The following is an 18,967-nucleotide window of genomic DNA, read 5'->3' as shown; positions in this document are numbered from 1 at the left end:
CTCCCTGTCCCATGATGCCCACTCCAACTAATACACATTTTCAGTCCTTTTCTCTACCTACTTTACAGTGCCCTGGCTTCCTGGTTTCTCTTGTTAGTCGAGAAGAAATATGATCTTATAAGTCATATATACTAAGAGTATTGCTTCTGCCAATAGTAGTTATATCTTAAGAACTCAACAGTATCAAATAAAGTAGTAGGTTCATCTAGTTGATGTTAAATAGCAGAACCTGCTTTATTCCTGGTAATACTGTAATTAAATATTTCTGTCAAACTTTCGATCATAAGATGAATAAGTTCTAAGGATCTAATGTACAGCATGGTGACTATAGTTAATAATACTGTGTTACATACTTGAAATTTGGTAAGAGAATAGATTTTAAGTATTTTCACCAAAAAAAAAGGTAACCATGTAAGCCATGTAAGGTGATGAATGTATTAATTAATATGACTAAGGTAATCATTTCACCGTGTGTGTGTGTGTGTGTGTGTGTCTGTGTGTGTATATAATCATACTGTGCATTTTTAATATATTCCACTGCATTTGTCAATTTAAAAAAATCTGAGGTTGGGTGTGGTGGCTCACACCTGTAATCCCAGCACTTTGGGAGGCCAAGACAGGAGGATTGCTCGAGCCCAGGAGTTCAAGATGAGCTTGGGAAACATGGAGAAATCCCATCTCTACAAAAGGTACAAAAATTAGCTGGGCGTGGTGGCACATGCTAGTCCTAGCTACTGGGGAGGCTGAGGTGGGAGGATCGCTTGAACCTGGGAGGTTGAGGTTGTAGTTGGCTGTGATCATGCCACTGGACTCCAGCTTGGGTAATAGAACGAGATCCTGTCAAAAAAAAGAAAAAGAAAAAAAAAGAAAATTCTGACAATAAAAATTATATGTAGAACTTGATGTGGAACAGTATGAAGTGGAATGTTAGTTCCCTTCTTTTTCAGAAGGTATCTTGCTATCCTAACTTTTCTCCCTCTATTCCTTCTCTAAATATTATTTATGGATTAACCCTACAGGGAGTTTGTTTTTTTAAAAAGCCACACCTCTATTCCAAAGCTCACAAAGAACACTTCTAGAAGGAAATCCCAAAAGGTGAGCAATTGCATCCCTCACTGGAGGGCACCACAGATTAGTCTCTGCTGGACACCTTTAAGATCTTGGTCTTGTCTTGTTAAAGATATTCCATGGGTGGCCTTCTTCATGTTCTCTAGAAATATAATTCCACAATAGAGAATTCTATACTCTTCAGGAGGGATTTAGTAATATCCTGCCAACATCTTCCAATTCATACTGTTTTTCTGAAAACAATTCTCCTTTAGCCAGAGAATCCAACAAGTCTGAAATTAGAAATTTTAAACCAAATACAAAGACCACAATAGAAGTATACAGAAGAAAAAGTACATAAATGCACACATACAGAGTTGTGTTTATCCTAAAAGCCTCTGAGAATTTCATATCAGGCCTGTGCAGATAGATAACAAACACTTCTTTAATCTTCTCTTTGAAGCTTCAGCTTCAATAGGAAAGGGAAGCTATCACTCCTCTGCAATATCCATACTCAATGTCATCAGGACCATGCAAATGACATCTGGAACTGAAAAATGATGAGTACAGAATGAGCAGAGAGAGAATGTTGCAACTATATTGATGATGATCATTTTCACATTCAGTAAAAATAAACCCATCTTCATTTGTGCCTCCAATAGTGAAAATGGAAGAATAAAATTTCACAATATTTTCTCTATGCTACAGAACAGAGTCTTAAAATTTTAGTATTACATTGTAGAGTATGCTATTTATGTTTTCAAATTAAAGGTGTTTTGGCTGGGCACGGTGACTTGTGCCTGTAATCCCAGTACTTTGGGAGGTCAGAAGTTCCATATTAGCCTGACCAACATGGTGAAATCCTGTCTCTACTAAAAACACAAAAAAATTAGCTGGGCGTGGTGGCGCATGCCTGTAATCTCAACTAGTTAGGAGTCTGAGGCAGAAGGATCACTTGAACTCAGGAGGCAGAGGTTGCAGTGAACCGAGATTAAGCCATGCACTCCGGCCTTGGCAAGAGAGAGACTCTGTCTCAAAATAAATAAATAAACATAAATAAATAAAATAAGGATGTTTTAACTGAACTTTAGGTCAGATGCAGTGGCTCACACCTATAATCCAAGCACTCTGAGAGGTCAAGGTGGGTATATTGCTTGAGCCCAGGAGTTTGAGTCCAGCCTAGACAACATGGCAAAACCCTGTCTCTACAAAAAGTACAACGATTAGCTGGGTGTGGTGGTGTGCACCTGTAGTCCCAGTTGCTGAGGAGGCTGAGATGGGAGGATTGCATGAGCCTGGGAGGTTGAGGCTACAGTGACCCATGATTGCACCACTGCACTCCAGCCTAGGCAACAGAGTGAGACCATGTCTCGGAAAAAAAAAAAAAAAAAAAAGTTAAAAAAAAATGAATTTTAGTTTGGGGAAAGGTACAAATAAATTGAACCCACAGTATTCAGGGAATCTTGATAAGCAGCAGTCACTGTAGTAGTAATAATAGTAGCGCTAATAACAATGCTAAGATTTATTGAACTTTTCTTACATTAACCCATTTCTTACATTAACCCATTTCCTCCACACTCTAACCCTATTATTATGCCCATTTTCTAAATGAGAAAACTGAGGCATCAAGGATTAAATAACTTACTCATCATTACACAGCTTTTAAGTGGAATGGACAAGTTTCTATCACCAACAACCAGTTTCAGAACAGGACCTCTAATAAGAAACTAAGGAGGAAAGTCTTGAAAACATAATCTAACAATTAAAACAATCATCAAAATTAACTGAGTCTTTCTCTAAAGATATTTTACTATTCTAAAAGAATTCAGTGACTCAGCCAACCAATTCAATATTTATTGGATGTTTTCTATGACAAGCCCTTTGCCCAGGTACTATGGTTGAAATGATGACTATAATAGATATGGTTCATCTACAAATATATTTCAGTATCTTTCATGCTGCGAACACACAGTTCTAGGTTGCCACCCCAAATTCACGGAGTCTATAAAGAACTTAATTGGACAAGCAAAAAACAACGCCATCAAAAAGTTTGCAAAAGACATGAACAGACACTTCTCAAGAGAAGACACACAAGTGGCCAACGAATATTTTAAAATGCTCAGCATTACTAATCATCAGAGAAATGCAAATCAAAACCATCTCACACCAATCAGAATGGCTATCATTATTATTATATTTTTTTGAAACAGGGTCTCACCCTGTCGTCTATGCTGGAGTGCTGTGGTGTGATCATGGCTTACTGCAGCCTCAACCTCCTGGGCTCAGGCGATCCTCCCCACCTCAGCCTCCCAGTAGCTGGGAGCAGCACATGCCACCACACCTGGCTAATTATTGTATTTTTTGTAGAGACAAGGTTTCTCAATGTTGCCCAGGCTGGTCTCAAACTCCTGAGCTCAAGCTCGCCTCAGCCACCCAAAGTGCTGGGATTACAAGTGTGAGCCACCACACCTAGCCAGAATGGTTATTATTAAAAAGTCAAGAAACAACAGGTGCTGGTGAGGCTGTGGAGAAAAAAGGAACACTTATACACTGTTGGTGGGAATGTAAATTAGTTTAGCTGCTGTGGAAAGCAGTTTGGAGATTTGTCAAAGAACTTAAAACAGAACTACCATTCAACCTAGCAATCCCATTACTGGGTATATATCCAAAAGAAAATAAATCCTTCTACCAAAAAGACATATGCACTTGTAGGTTCATCACAGCACTATTCACAATAGCAAAGACATGGAATCAATCTATGTGTCTATCAACAGTGGATTAGATTTTTTAAAATGTAGTATATATACACCATGGACTATGATGTAGCCATAATAAAGAATGAAATCATGTCCTTTTCAGCAACATGGATGCAGCTGGAGGCCACTATCCTAAGCAAATTAATGCAGAAACAGAAAACCAAATACTGCATGCTCTCACTTAAAAGTGGGAGCTAAACATTAGGTACTTATGAACATAAAGGTATGAGCAATAGACACTAGGGACTAAAAGAGGTGGGGAAACAGAAAGAGGGGTAGGAGTTGAAAAACTATTGGGTACTATGCTCACTATTTGAGTGATGGGATCATTTATATCCCAAGCTTCAGCATCACACTATATACCCTGAAACAAACCTGCACATGTACCCCAAGTCTAAAATAAAAGTTGAAATAGTAAAAAATAAACAAACAATTCACAGAAAACATTATCAGGTTTCTGCTGAAAATAGGGCTACTGAATCTAAATCAACAGATTGCAAGGGAGAGAATATCAGATTCTTGGCCATGGAGCTAACCAATGAACATGGTTACTGAGATCAAAGTACTCAGAGCTTTATCCCCCTCAGTCAGCTAATTAGATAGATCCTGATGAAACAGGTCAAGCAACTGTAGCTGTTCTCATATTATTAGAAATACTGGTCAGGTGAGGTGGCTCATGCCTGTAATCCCAGCACTCTGGGAGGCCAAGGCAGGTAGGTTGCTTGGACCCCGGATCTTGAGACCAGCCATGGGTAACATGGCAAAACTCTGTCTCTAAAAAAAAAAAAAAAAAAAAAAAAAAAAAAAAAAAAAAAAGCCAGGCGTGGTGGGGCATGCCTGTAGTCCCAGCTACTTGGGAGGCTGAAATGGGAGAATCCCTTGAGCCCGTGAGGTTGAGGCAGCAGTGAGCCATGATTGCACCACCGCAACTCCAGCCTGGGTGAAACAGCAAGACCCTGTCTCAAAAAAAAAAAAGAAAGGAAAAATAATTCTATTTCCCAACTATAATAAAATGATTAACATTTATTAGCATTTATATGTTAGGCATTGTGCTAGATATACACATATACATATACATATACATATACATCGTATATATATTTTTGAGACAGAATCTCACTCTGTCACCCAGGCTGGAGTGCAGTGGCACAATCTCAGCTCACTGCAACCTCTGTCTCCTGGGTTCACGTGATTCTCGTGCCTCAGCCTCCTGAGTAGCTGGGATTACAAGCGTGCACCACCACACCCAGTTAATTTTTTTCTTTTTAGTAGAGATGGGGTTTTCCCATGTTGGCAAGGTTGGTCTTGAACACCTGGCCTCAAGTGATTTACCCACTTCAGCCTCCCCAAAGTGCTGGGATTACATGCTTGAGCCACCACATCCAGCCCTGTGCTAGGTATATGTTTTAAATGTATTATTTTATTTATTTATTTATTTATTTTTGAGACAGAGTTTTGCTCTTGTTACCCAGGCTAGAGTGTAATGGTGCAGTCTTGGCTCACCGCAACCCCGCCTCCCAGGTTCAAGGGATTCTCCTGCCTCAGCCTCCTGAGTAGCTGGGATTATAGGCATGCGCCACCATGCCCAGCTAATTTTGTATTTTTAGTAGAGAGGGGTTTCTCTCTGTTGGTCAGACTGGTCTCGAACTCCTGACCTCAGGTGATCTGCCCACCTTGGCTTCCCAAAGTGCTAGGATTACAGGGATGAGCCACCACGCCTGGCACATGTATTATTTTATTTAATATTCATAACAACCCTAGGAAGTCAGGACTTTTTTTTTATTTTTAAGACAAGGTTGCATTCTGTCATCCAGGCTGGAATGCAGTGCTGCAATCATAGCTTATTATAAACTTGAACTCCCGGGCTCAAGCAATCTTCCTGCCTCAGCCTCCCAAGTAGCTGGGACTATAGGTGTGCACCACCACACCTGGCTAATTTCTCTTCTTTTTTATTTTAGTAGATACAAATTCTCACTATGTTGCCCAGGCTGGTCTCAAACTTCTGGCCTCAAGTGATCCTCCTGCTTTGACCTCCCAAAGCACTGGGATTACGGCATGAGCCACTATGCCCAGCCCAGGACTACTATTATTACCCCATGTTACAGATGAGGAAACTCAAACTCAGGAAGGTCAAACAACTTGGCCAAGATCACATAACTACTAAGCGGCAGAACCAAGATTTGTATCCAGGTTGTATTAGTCCATTTTCACACTGCTATAAAGATACTACTTGAGACCGGGTAATTTATAAATAAAAGAGGTTTAATTGACTCACAGTTCCACATGGCTGCGGAGGCTTCAGGAAACTTACAACCATGGTGGAAGGTGGCAGGGAAGCAAGCACCTTCTTCACAAGGTGGAAGGAGAGAGTGTGAGAGAATGCGGAAGCACTAGACACTTAATCAAACAACCAGAGCTTGTGAGAACTCACTCACTATTATGAGAGCAGCAAGGGGGAAATCTGCTCCCATGATCCAATCACCTCCCACCAGGTCCCTCCCTCGACATGTGGGGGTTATAATTCAAGATGAGATTTGGATGGGGACACAGAGCCAAACCATATCACAGGTCTACTTGGTTCCAGAGTCCAAGCTCTTAAATTCCATATTAACTGCTTTCCTATTGGCTATAAAATAAAAAATAAATCTAGTACTTAAGAGAAGATACAATTGCTTTGTTAGATAGCCTATAGGCGTGAATCAACTCTAATATGAGTATTAGGGAGTGGTTAGACAGAGGTCTTTAACCTGGAGTCCATAGTTTGGGCTTCAGGGGATTTCCTAAACTCCCTAAAATTGTGGGTGAAATGTAATACTGGTTTTCTTTTCTCTTGGAGAAGAGTCCATAGACTTCATTAGTGTCAATAACTCACCTCCGCCCCGCACCCACCAAAAATGATACGACCCACTGAATTAGATGAATAGAGTTGTAATGGCATTATAAAACTAGCTATCCAGAAAGGCCAACATCTGTGATGTTATAAATCTAGAACATCTAGATGAATTTTTTTTTTGCAACTGAAGTATTAAAAGTATTATTTTACCTGTGACTTATGGAAATTTAAAATACATTGTATACTCTCTGCCTTGGTAAACCCCTGCTGAACAAAATCAAATCTCTTCTTAATGACTTAAGGACATCCAAATTTGAACTTCTTCTTTTTTGCTGTTTTTGAGACAGGGTCTTGCTCTGCTGCCCACACTGGAGCATAGTAGCACAATCTCAGCTCACTGCAACCTCTGTCTCCCAGGGTCAAGCCGTCGTTCCACCTTGGCCTCTTGAGCATCTGGGACTACAGGCATGCTCCACCATGCCTGGCTAATTTTTGTATTTTTTGTAGAGACAGGGTTTCACCATGTTGTCCAGACTGGTCTTGAACTCCTGGACTCAAGCAATCTGCCTGCCTTTGCCTCCCAAAGTGCTGAGATTACAGGTGTGAGCCACTGCACTCAGCTTGAACTTCCTTTTTGTACTAAAATAGCAATGCCTTCTGAATGCATAGGCTGTCTGCAATACTCAGTGTCCAAAGACTTCTATCTCTCTCTTGAACATCTCTGTTCTCTGATAATGGCTGTCTCCAAACAGACTGCAAAGGCTAACACTGAAGAGTTATCCTGGCTATCTCTCTCTTGAACATCTCTGTTCTCTGATAATGGCTGTCTCCAAACAGACTGCAAAGGCTAACACTGAAGAGTTATCCTGGCATTGAAAATGGAATCTTAGGATTCAGATGGACACCTAGTTGAGCATGGATTCCATGCAAGTTGTTAAGGCTAGGAAAACCCCTTGCAACTGACCTTGAATAGTGAGCCACATGGTAGAAGTTTATTTATGCCCAAGGAAATGGCTTTACTAAGCAATGCTAAGAGTCTGTACACTAAATGTTTCCTATAATTTCTTTTCTCACTTGGAAAGATTCATATTGTTTTCAAATTATCTTCTAGAAGTGTCCCATCTACTACCTTGCAGAAGGTATGGACAAGTGGCAAAGAGTAACATGGCCAGTGACACCCCACAAGAGAAATGGGAAAAGAGCACCATCTGGTGGAAGTCCCCAGTGGAGGCATCCAAGGCCTGGGACCCAGGGGTCCAGGTACCAGCCTTAGAAACAATTGGGCAGCAAAAAGAAGGTCCTTGGTAGGACAGCTGGTGATCCTTCCAGTCCCAGTTCCTTAATCTCACCAAAAGTACAAGACCTAATGCCTACCTACAAGGAGCTTATAATCTAGTCCAAAATATGAGCTCTTTGTATATAATGAGATGACAATCTAATATGGCAAATAAATACTATTGTAACAACACACAATAGGCATATAACTCAATTATGTAATAGAAGAACATACCGCAAGAAGGTCCTGGGTTCTTTTAGGGGATGTAATATTTCAGTGGTCTTGAGTCTATATGTACAAGCACATCTAGGTAGATAATACAATGTTTACCTACTTACTAAATACAATGGTCACAATCAAACTTTTATTAAATAAACAACATTATCTGAGATTGACAGTATAACTCATCACCTGCTCCCCCATCACAATTTTTAAAGTCCATTCCTGGACAGCAAAAAAGAAATTAAATTTTGAAAAGAAATGAAAGTACTATTTACCACTAGAGTCTCCTATAACACTTTTGCTACATGGAATCATTGCTATGGTCAATGAAACACCCACTCTGGATTCAAACATTAAGAAACCTAAGAACTCTTTTTGATCAGTGAGTGATTAGCTTCCTGATTGCAACACTGGAAACCCACATTCTAATATTCCTTCCCCTACTTTCTAGCGTGAGGACTGTTTTTTCACCAGCAAATCTCACTAGTATGTCTACATAATCCCCATACTTCCTGCATGTAATAGGCAATGAACTATAATTCGATGAACTAATAAAGGACAAATGCCAGCCAAATACATTATGGCAAAATAAAAACACTAAATAACAGGTCAGAGTTAGAGGGTTTTTTTTTTCCTGTAAATAAAAAGGAGTCATTGAAAGGTTTGTTTGTTTGCTTGTCTTTAAGGATAAAGAATGATGTCCACATTGAATCCAGCAGAGATGTGTAGCATGGATGGGAGGGAGAAAAGTGGGGAGATAGATTAGGAAGCTACTTGAGAGCAAGAGAAGAGACAAGAGATTAGATAACAGACTTAGAGACTGGCTGGGAGCACAGAATCAAGAGGAAAGTCAGAGACGCCTTTTGGTTCCAAACTTGTGTCTTGGAGAAAGCAAGGTACTGGTTATGTACAAAGAACTCCAGCTGATTACTGTATTCTAAACTGTTGTCTTTTTGGCCCTTGCTCTGTCATTTTTGTCACTGTTGACGCTTAAAAACCTAATTTTGTTTTATTTTTTTGCTTGCTTCAGGTTAACAGCTACTCTTCGACCACTGAGACACCATTATCTGATAGCTGATAAGATATCTGAATAACTGATAGCTGAGTGACTGTGGTCCATATACTCACTGAATTTTATAGTTGGAAGGACACTTAAAATCATTTAATCTAGCCTTCACTTTACAGATGAGAACAATGAAGAGGTTATCTGATTGCACCATAGCAGTTTAAAAGTCCACACTGTGGGGCCACCACAGTTTATCTTGTACAGAATCAGGGTCAAGTTCTAAAATTTGATATTCATTTAAAAACGAGATGGTTTCTACAAAAACATTTAAAACCTCCTTGGAAAAACTCAGCTATCATGCCTTTGATATTTTCCTTTTTATGAACATGGACATATTATTCACCTGAAGGCAAATGTTATGTAAAAATTTTTTAAGCTGGATTAGTTATTAGAGTTCATCTAGGCTAGGTGGATATCTCAGCATTAACATGCCAACACAGTCTCTGTATCTCAAGTTATGAATACTGCATTTGTTCTCTCAATAGTAGAGATGAATAAATTTCCACTGTTTGCCAGACACTTTGTGAGGGTCTAAGAGCACAGAAAATCCAACTGTGGGCCAGTTTGGCCGAAATAATCAAATTGTGTAGAAGTAATATAATTGGCCCAGAACATGCAAATGGTAAAAACTGGGACCACAAGAACCCATGTCTGACTAATGCCAGAATGTGTCTTACTGCCTGCAGATAAGAGTTGCTGAGGCCGGGCATGTTGGCTCATGCCTGTAATCCCAGCACTTTGGGAGGCTGAGGCGGGCAGATCACAAAGTCAGGAGGTCGAGACCATCCTGGCTAACACAGTGAAACCCCGTCTCTACTAAAAATACAAAAAAAATTAGCTGGGTGTGGTGGTGGCTGCCTGTAGTCCCAGCGACTCAGGAGGCTGAGGCAGGAGAATGGCATGATCCCGAGAGGCAGAGCTTGCAGTGAGCCGAGATCGCACTACTGGACTCCAGCTGGGAGACAGAGCAAGACTCTGTCTCAAAACAAACAAACAAACAAACAAACAAACAAAAGTTGCTAAAGGAAGATTCGGGATCAGAGAGAAGCCTGGCAGGGGAGGGGAGGGTCACAGAGAGGCCAGGCCCAAGATGCAGAGGGAGGTCAGGCAGAGGGGCCAGGCCCAGAAGAAGAGAAAGTGGCAAAGAGCCAGCTCAGCACCCCAAAGCAGTTATGCTGAGTAAGGGACAGGGTAGGATACTGAGTAGGTTCCATCCTGAGAGCCTCTCTTGTCTCTTGTGAAGTACACTGTGATGTCATGGAAAGAGTGAGAAGCAATATGATGAGGTAAAGACTGACAAGGGTTGGGGGAAGAAAAAAAATCAAGGAGAAAGGTTGCTGATTTGGAGCATGTGAAATAACTACCAGTTATCACTAAGGATTCAATTGAGGTTGAAGACTAAGCTTTACTGTAGTGCAGCCAGGATGGAGGCTCATGCCTATAATTCCAGCACTTTGGGAGGCCAAGGTGGGCAGATCACTTGATTCCAGGAATTTCAGACCAGTCTGCGCAACATGGTGAGACCCCATCTCTACAAAAAATAAAAAAAAATTAGCCATGTGTAGTGGCTTGCACCTGTGGTCCCCACTACCTGAGAGGCTGAGGTGGGAGGACTGCTTCAGTCCAGGAGATTGAGGCTGCAGTGAACCATGATTGTGCCACTACACTCCAGCAAGGGTGACAGAGCAAGACCTTGTCTCAAAAAAAAAAAAAAAAATTAATTAATTAATTAATTAAAAGGTTTACTGTGGCGCAATCCAATTGTGCAATTTTTCTCCAGAACTGAATAGCTTTCCAGATATACAAGCAGAGAAGTTGGACAGTTGAACTGATGATCCGAGATTAGGATTTTTCTAGACTTGTGAAATGAAAAGACAAGAGAGTCAGAGAATACTAGAGGACTAGAGGGATAGGTCATAGAGCTCAGGCTGACCAGAGAAGAAACCAATTGCCAAAGACTTCACTATAGCGCCTGCATGTATTAAATACCTTAGTTCATTAAAACATTTAAAAGCAGGAGATATCATTACTCTTCTATTTCAGGAGTAGAACTGTCCTTTGTCCCACAGGTCCCAAACCTCTCCTACCCCTGTGTTCCCTATTTCAATGGATGATATTACTATCCACCCAGCTGAAACTTGGGAATCATCCCTTTACCTCTTTTTCTATTACTATATATATCCCATCAGTCACCAAGACCTGTAGATTCTACTCCCTTAATATCCTTTTAATCAATCTCCTCTCCATCTCTGCAGACACTGAATTCACGTGAGCTCTTAAAAGGCCTCACCCACATCCATGTAACCACATGGCAAACGGTCCACCTGCCCTCATCCTCCTCCCTCTGACCTACTCTCCTCAGTGCTGATGGAAAAGGGAATGGAATGAGCATGAAGAGCAAAGTCTTTGCAGACAGGTCTGGGTTGAAGTCCCAGCTCCTCCATCTTCTAGCTGAGACTTTTTCTGCAGCCTCAGTTTCCTCACCTTTAAAACAGAAATAATAACCACATCTTCCTCGTTTGGTTCTTGGGAGGACTAACAGAGGTAATGCATGTAAAGAACCTGGTAAACCACCAATAAATGTTCAGCTGTTAGTCATTAGCATCTTCATTATCTTAATGACCTAAAAGGCAAGCCTAGTTCCATCATTCTCCTGCTTGAAATCCTTCCATGGCTCACCTCAGCTCTCAGGTCCTCCCCAGCTCCTGCTGACACTCCTGCCCACTTGTTGCTGCACCCTCTGCCAGCAAACCTTTTCTTTCATGCCTCCTTCTTCTCCTAGTGGACCCTCCATGATCCTTCAAGGCTCAGCTCAGTGTCCTATGTTAGGGTTCCCACAGCACATCTGTGCATGCCTCTCAGTAACACCTATAATACTGTATTAGCATCTTCTTGTCTCTCTGTCACTGAGCCCTCAAGGGGCAGTGGCATAGAGCTTGTGCTCAATAAATGTTTGCTAAATCAGTTAATGGAGGTAAGAAGCAGCAAGGGCTGTCTGAGTTCGGTATGAGACTCATTCAGTATAAGAGAGCATTTCAGGGAGGGGTAGGGACAAGCTTGGAGAGGCAGACAGAGGGCAAGGCACTTCCAGGCAATGCTATGAAGTATGGATTTTATTCCAAAAAGATGGGGCTGGGGTGCCTTCATTTTCCTCTAAATCACTCACACAAAGGCAAGAGGGGAAAAAAGAAAGAAAATAAAAGTAAGGGATGAAAGAGAAGAGAGACAAAAATAAGAAAGCTTTGTTAAATTGAAACCTTCATCCAAATGAATAATTTTTTCCCCCAAAGCCTGGCTTCAAAGACAAACCACAAAATGACCAGCAAAAATATACTTCAAAAGACACGACCGAATACACATTGTGGTGGCAAGAATCCAATATATAAATACAATCAATTTGTTTCCTCATTAGAAGCTTTCATGAGGAAAATGATTTAATACAAATGCTAAAGCTACCGACATAGATTAATTGAAAAATAACAACAGAATCCTAATGAAAGATACAACATTATTTCACTCATTCACACTACACCAAAATCTGAATCAATAAATAATAACAGAATTTTGAAAGCCAGCTTCTACTGGTAACCACTCTAAGAACTACAATGAATTACTGACATTTTTCATAAAATGCCTATCCTTATGTGTACACTTTTTTCTAGTTAAGAACTGAGATGTATACAGAAATCCAGAAATCATTTTAAAATTATTTCACACTTTTCCTAAATTTGTATCAACTTACTTAATCCACATTATTGCTTTTGCCCTCAAGTTGACTTTTTTCCCTAATTGTACAAGATTCTATACTAAAGTATCATTCTTTTTTTTTTTTTTTTTTTTTTTGAGACAGAGTCTTACTCTGTTGCCCAGGCTGGAGTGCAGTGGCATAATCTCGGCTCACTGCAACCTCTGCCTACTGGGTTCAAGCAATTCTCCTGCCTTAGCCTCCTGAGTAGCTGGGATTACAGCTACTTGGATTACACCACCATACCCAGCTAATTCTTTTGTATTTTTAGTAGAGACAGAGTTTCACCATGTTGGCCAGGCTGGTCTCAAACACCTGACCTCATGATCTGCCCGCCTTGGCCTCCCAAAGTGCTGGGATTATAGGCATGAGCCACTGTGCCCGGCCTAAAGTATCATTCTTACCCATTTATTACTTTGTACAGTATGTACAGCAGTCATAATTAAACCCTTACATAAAGTACCCAATTATCCAAGTCATAAAAAAATGGAATGGACTTTGATCTAAAGGCTAATGACTATGTGACCAGCTCCTTTGGTATATCAATACAGGTCAGGGGTCCCCAGAGGTTTGATTACAATCAACCAGTCAATCCAAGGCTTTACCTGGCTCCTCTTGGGACCAGGGCTTTCAGTTCTGTCCCACTTTGAGAGATTCTCCAACATCAGAAACATCTTGAGATGTTGCCAGTTCACAAGGAAGCACAGAGCAGCATATGAACATATCCCTATCTCCTCACTCCGGGAGCTAAATCAGGCTGAAACGTTGTCAGCTACTGACAGGTCTTAAGCCCTGCTGGTAAGATTTTCCCCTCATTGTTAAAATTCAGTCGAGAACCAAAATAGGCACCTACCTCACAAACAAAAAACAAAAAACAGGGTCTTCTGATAAAGATTTGTACACACTTTCCTGATCTTAAGAATCCCTTGGACCTCTTATTGAAGAACAAATTCTCAGGGTCCACCCCAGACCTAGTGAATTAGCATCTCCAGGGTAGGGGCCTAGAAGTCTATATATTTTAACAAAATCCCCAGGTAATCATATGATGGGGCAATTTTGGAAAATACGGTAAAGGAAACAGATATTTACCAGTGGTTGCCTATTAAGGAAATTCTAGACAAGCAGCTCTCAATTCAAATATTGACTGTATTCTAAAAGTTCATTTCCAGTTGTTTGGACCTTGGAACACATTTTCCTAACGAAACAAAGTTGAAAGTTGTCTGGGCCAGCTTTGAAAATCTATTAAATCTTGTTAACAGATCTGAAAAATTGTGAATACAGTCTTTAATTTTCAGACCAATCATATTTCAAAAGTTGAAGCATATATCCATAGAATATATTTTCTCATTGACATAACATTCTGAAAAGTGGTTAGGGCACCAAATTATATGCATTCCTTATTTACAGTGCTTTGTATACAAATTACACCCAATGATACTGAAAAATAAATAAAGTATGGCAAGGAGATTTGTCTTCCTTCTCTGGGTACAGGGAACGTAGGCAACCTTTGACATTCTTATCCTCTCTTTCTTTGCAACCATTTTCTGCCTTCCAGTGGCCTCAGACCTTGCGCCAAAGACCCAAATCCACTACTAAAGCATCCCTCCTCAGCTTACCTATCCCTGACTCATGTTTTACTCTTCCAAACTACCTATCTGTCCTCCTCAAACCCAGTCAAAATTCTTATTTCTGAGAGTTGGTTCCATTTTGTCTTTTCTGCCATACCTCCCATTATTACTCTCTTTTACCTAATCAACAAAATCACCCTTTGGTTCCCAAAAATGCCTAAACTTTATCACCTCTGTGTCTTAGCACATGGTAATTCTGCATGCAATGTGTCTTACCAAAAACCTATCCCATTCACCCCATGGCCAAGTCTTGATGTCAACTCATCCATGAAGGCTTCTCAAGCCCACCAGAGAAGGGACTTCCTTCTCTGGGCTTTTACAGTACCATGTATGTGCAGTGTTTTGTATGCCAATTATACCTCAATAAAACTGGAAAATAAAATAAAATATGGCCTCTTCTAAAGCCTTGCCACAATGTATCTTGAATTATAGTTATTTGTGCATTGTTTTTTATCTTTCCAGTGCGGTTATAAATTTCTTGGGAATATTTGTTGGCTATCCACTATGTGACATGTTTGTGTTAGGCACTTTTATGTACATAACAACAACCCTATAAGGTAAGTGTATTGTATAATGATTTGGTTTATTCTACTCAAAAATAAGTTATAGAAGGACTGGGACCTATGTTGTGTTCACCACAAAAATGCTTTGCACATAGCATATGCTCAATAAACATTTGTAGAAACTATGAGTGAATGAATGAAGTGGCATTATTCACTTTTTATGACAAGGTTGAGCCTCAATAAGAGTGGGTTCAAATTCCAATTCTAGAACCTAATAGCTATGTAACCTTGAGCAAGTTGATTACCTTTCTGAACCTCAGTTTTCTCATTTGCTATATAGGGATTATAACAGTATCAACCTCACACACCTGTTGTAAGGAAAGCCCTTGAAACTGAGTCTGGCACATGGTATGTGTGTGATGAATGCTAGCCGTAACTATTACTCAAAAAAAAAAAAAAATCACATGTGAGGAGGAGGGAGGGGATAGCATTAGGAGATATACCTAATGTAAATGACGAGTTAATGGCTGCAGCACACCAACATGGTACATGTATACATATGTAACAAACCTGCACATTGTGCACATGTACCCTAGAACTTAAAGTATAATAATAAAAAAAAACCACATAAATGGGAACCACTCAGACTGTGTCCTCTCCTCCTTACTCTCCCAGAGGAAGAGAAGAATGATTGTCAATGGCAAATGGCAGGTGCAGCAAAGCAGCACCAAGAGTCAGCTTCATGCTCTGGAGAGAACACTACATCTCCTCCTCATGGTTTCTGGTGCTCCACATGTCTAGGGAAACTTCTCTAGCAACAAACTATAGAAATGATCCCTGAAAGTACAGTCTTTATGACTGTTATGCTTAAGCTGCAGAGATAAGGAGTCTCTAAAGCCCTTATTCTTTCTGAGAAAACGCATCCTCTGTTACTTCTACAACCTTCAGTATTCCTAGCACAGTGCATTGCCCATAATAGCGGTTCAAAAAACCACTTCACTGAATGTGCTCAGTGAAGCCATCTTAACCAAAAGTTGGAAGGAAACCATTGAACAGGTCTAGTGCACATGACTGAACAATCAAAAGTATTTTCACCCTCCAGGTGAATTTGTATTTTAAAACACGATGTTTAACCCAAACGAATCTCTAAGTGGTGAAACTGCAGGCATGTAACAAATTGAAAACAAACCTTCAGACCTTCTAGAGCAGATTATCTGGGGGTAGTGGGCTCCATGCCGGTCCATGGAGGAACTAAGATGAGTCTAGTCGCTCACTGGCCCAAGAACTGCTTGAAAAACAAGAATATGTCTTATCTGACACTATCTTGATCACCTGGCATCGTGCCTGACATAAACAAATAGCCAATACATATTTGTTAAGTAAATTATCTGCTTCCGGTCTATAATCCTCACCCTGCTTTTAGTTGATTCCATTTCTCTTTATTACCAACATAAAAATCAATCATGGTGACTGATGTTTTGAGAAGGAGGAAGTGAATGGTTTACTTAAGCACCCTCACTTTGGAAAAGTAGTCCGACAAATACAAATGTTTTACTAAATAGTCACACAGAGTGGAGATAATCCTCTTCTAATGAAGGATTCATCCTGTGTCAGTTCAGCGCAGCTCAAAGGGATAACATCTGAAAAATGGAAGTTGTTCCCAGTCAGTGATACCTCATCTAATGAAGGCCTTGAGAGTCAACTTCCTTAATTAAAAAACAAATTTAGAAAAATAATCATAAAATAAAACTCAAAGTACTGCTGCATTTCACAAGGCTCAAAAATAATTTCATTTTCATGTGTATGTATTTAAACACAGAGTAAAACACTTTGGAAGACAGTTATTTATTTGCACAGAAGTGACCCAAGGCCAGGCTGCACAATTAAAGCCTAATTTCCTCTTCCCACATCTTTCCCTGTCGGTGCCAACTGTTTTCCCACCTGAAAATTGAATATCCTTCAACTCTTAAATCTCTGCCCTTTTTAAAAATATTTATTTATTTATTTATTTATTTTTGAGATGGAGTCTAGATCTGTTGCCCAGGCTGGAGTGCAGTGGAGCAATCTCAGCTCACTGCAACCTCTGCCTCCTGGGTTCAAATGATTCTTCTGCCTCAGTCTCCCAAATAGCTAGGATTATAGGCGCCCACCATCATGCCCAGCTAATTTTTTTGTATTTTTTTTAGTGGAGACAGGGTTTCACTATGTTGGCCAGGCTGGTCTCAAACTCCTGACCTCAAGTGCTCTACCTGCCTCAGCCTCTCAAAGTGCTGCGATTACAGGCGTGAACCACCACACCCAGACAACAAATTACCCTTTTTTAAAAGTTTGCTCTTTCAACATGGAATGGAGGAGCAGAATAAACTGGAACAGGGAGAGACTTGAGGCAGAGAACCAGAAAGGAGAATTCTGCAGTGCTTGAGTACAATTTTATGAAGACTAAAGTTTAGCTAGTGACAAAGGGAAGAGAAAGGGGAGGACATTTAGAATGAAGAATCAACAGGCCTTGTTGATGGTTTGGGGAGTGAAGGGGGACCAATCAGGAATGACTCCCAGGATTTTGCCTTGGGAGCCTTGGCCTAGAGAAAGCAGAGGTAGACTTCAGGGGTGAGAAGAATATAAGATAATGAGTTCAGTTCTGGACATTCAAGCAGTTAGGATTCTTCTGGCCACAAGTAACAGAAAACCTGACTGACAAGGGCCTAAGCAAGTGGAAGTTAATTTTTCCCACAAAACAAAAAGTCTGAAGACAGGAGATTCCAGAGTTGTGCAGGGCCCAAGAATGACATGAAGGAGCCAGGCTCTTCCCATATTTCTGCTCTAACACCTTAGAGCACAGTAATGTCCTACTGCATTTCAGTGTATTACTATCTCCCAACTATAAGACTATCCTGTGAGAATCTATCAGAAGTCTTCTTACATTTATTTGGCCATAATGATATTTTATGTAAACTCTAGATCAAGCACTGGCAAAAGAGAATGGCTTACAGATCACGATTCTGTTGTCAAGGAAGAAGGGATGGTGGCTGCTGAGTAGGCATCCAGCAGGGTATGCCCAGCTTTGTGAAGTTTGAGGTATCTTTGAGACACCCAGAAGGAGGTATGCAATATGCTGTCTGGTGCCTTGGAGGGAGAACTGCAGCTGAGCTACAGAATTGGGAGTCTCCCATGCACCGGGGAAGCTGTGGAACTATGGACATGCATGTAACTGCCTCCTAAGGAGAATGTGGTGAGGAAAGAGAAAACCCTGAGGAACAAGAGCAAAGAGGGCAAGGTAGAAAAATGAGCTCAAGGGCCTAAAAAAGAGCATAAACACAAGGAAGAAGAAAACCAGGAGAATTCATGAGAATCAATGGAGAGTTTTTCACATTTATGAGAAAAAGGACGTGATCAACAGTGTCAAATGCTACAGAAAGACCAAATAAGACAACGACTTAACAGTACCACCTGGCTGTGGCAATTGGAGACATTGGTACATTGGAGAGAGTAGCTCAATAGGAGCAGAAGCCAGATTAAAGGGGACTGAAGAGTGACTGGGAAGTGACTAGAGACCAGGAAGCCAGAAATAGCTAGTCTAGGCTTCTATTTCAAGAAGTTTGCCTGCAAAAAAAAAAAAAAAAAAAAAAAAAAAAAATAGATGCAAAGACAGTAGCTAAAGAGGAATCGCTGTGTACGACACAACGTTTTTATTAATATTAGGAGAAATTTGAGCATATTTATATAATGATTGGAGAGACATACTGAAGAAGGAAAAGCTAAATTTAAGAAAGAGGAAGTCTCTATGTCAAGAATGGAGTGAAGATAACAACTATGAGCCAATGCTTCAGTCCTCAAATATTGTGTGGAAGTACTCTGAACTCAAAAGATGACAAAAGGACAGGGTACTGTAAA

At 40.4% G+C, this 18,967-nt stretch overlaps 1 protein-coding gene and 1 non-coding gene across 7 annotated transcripts in view; both read right to left on the bottom strand.

Moving 5' to 3' along the window:
* The window catches only part of LOC105472310 (src kinase associated phosphoprotein 1), a 320,592-nt gene that overhangs the window by 254,949 nt on the left and 46,676 nt on the right, over nt 1-18,967 (bottom strand). The window lies entirely within an intron of this gene.
* On the bottom strand, nt 15,714-15,929 carry LOC112425005 (small nucleolar RNA U3). The gene has a single exon (XR_003015975.1). It is a non-coding gene; the product is annotated as a small nucleolar RNA U3 (small nucleolar RNA).

This window comes from Macaca nemestrina, chromosome 17, assembly GCF_043159975.1.
Source record: "Macaca nemestrina isolate mMacNem1 chromosome 17, mMacNem.hap1, whole genome shotgun sequence".
Classification (NCBI taxonomy): Eukaryota; Metazoa; Chordata; class Mammalia; order Primates; family Cercopithecidae; genus Macaca; species Macaca nemestrina.
The sequence above is the reverse complement of the archived record's forward strand: the minus strand, read 5'-3'. Positions and strand labels throughout refer to the sequence as shown.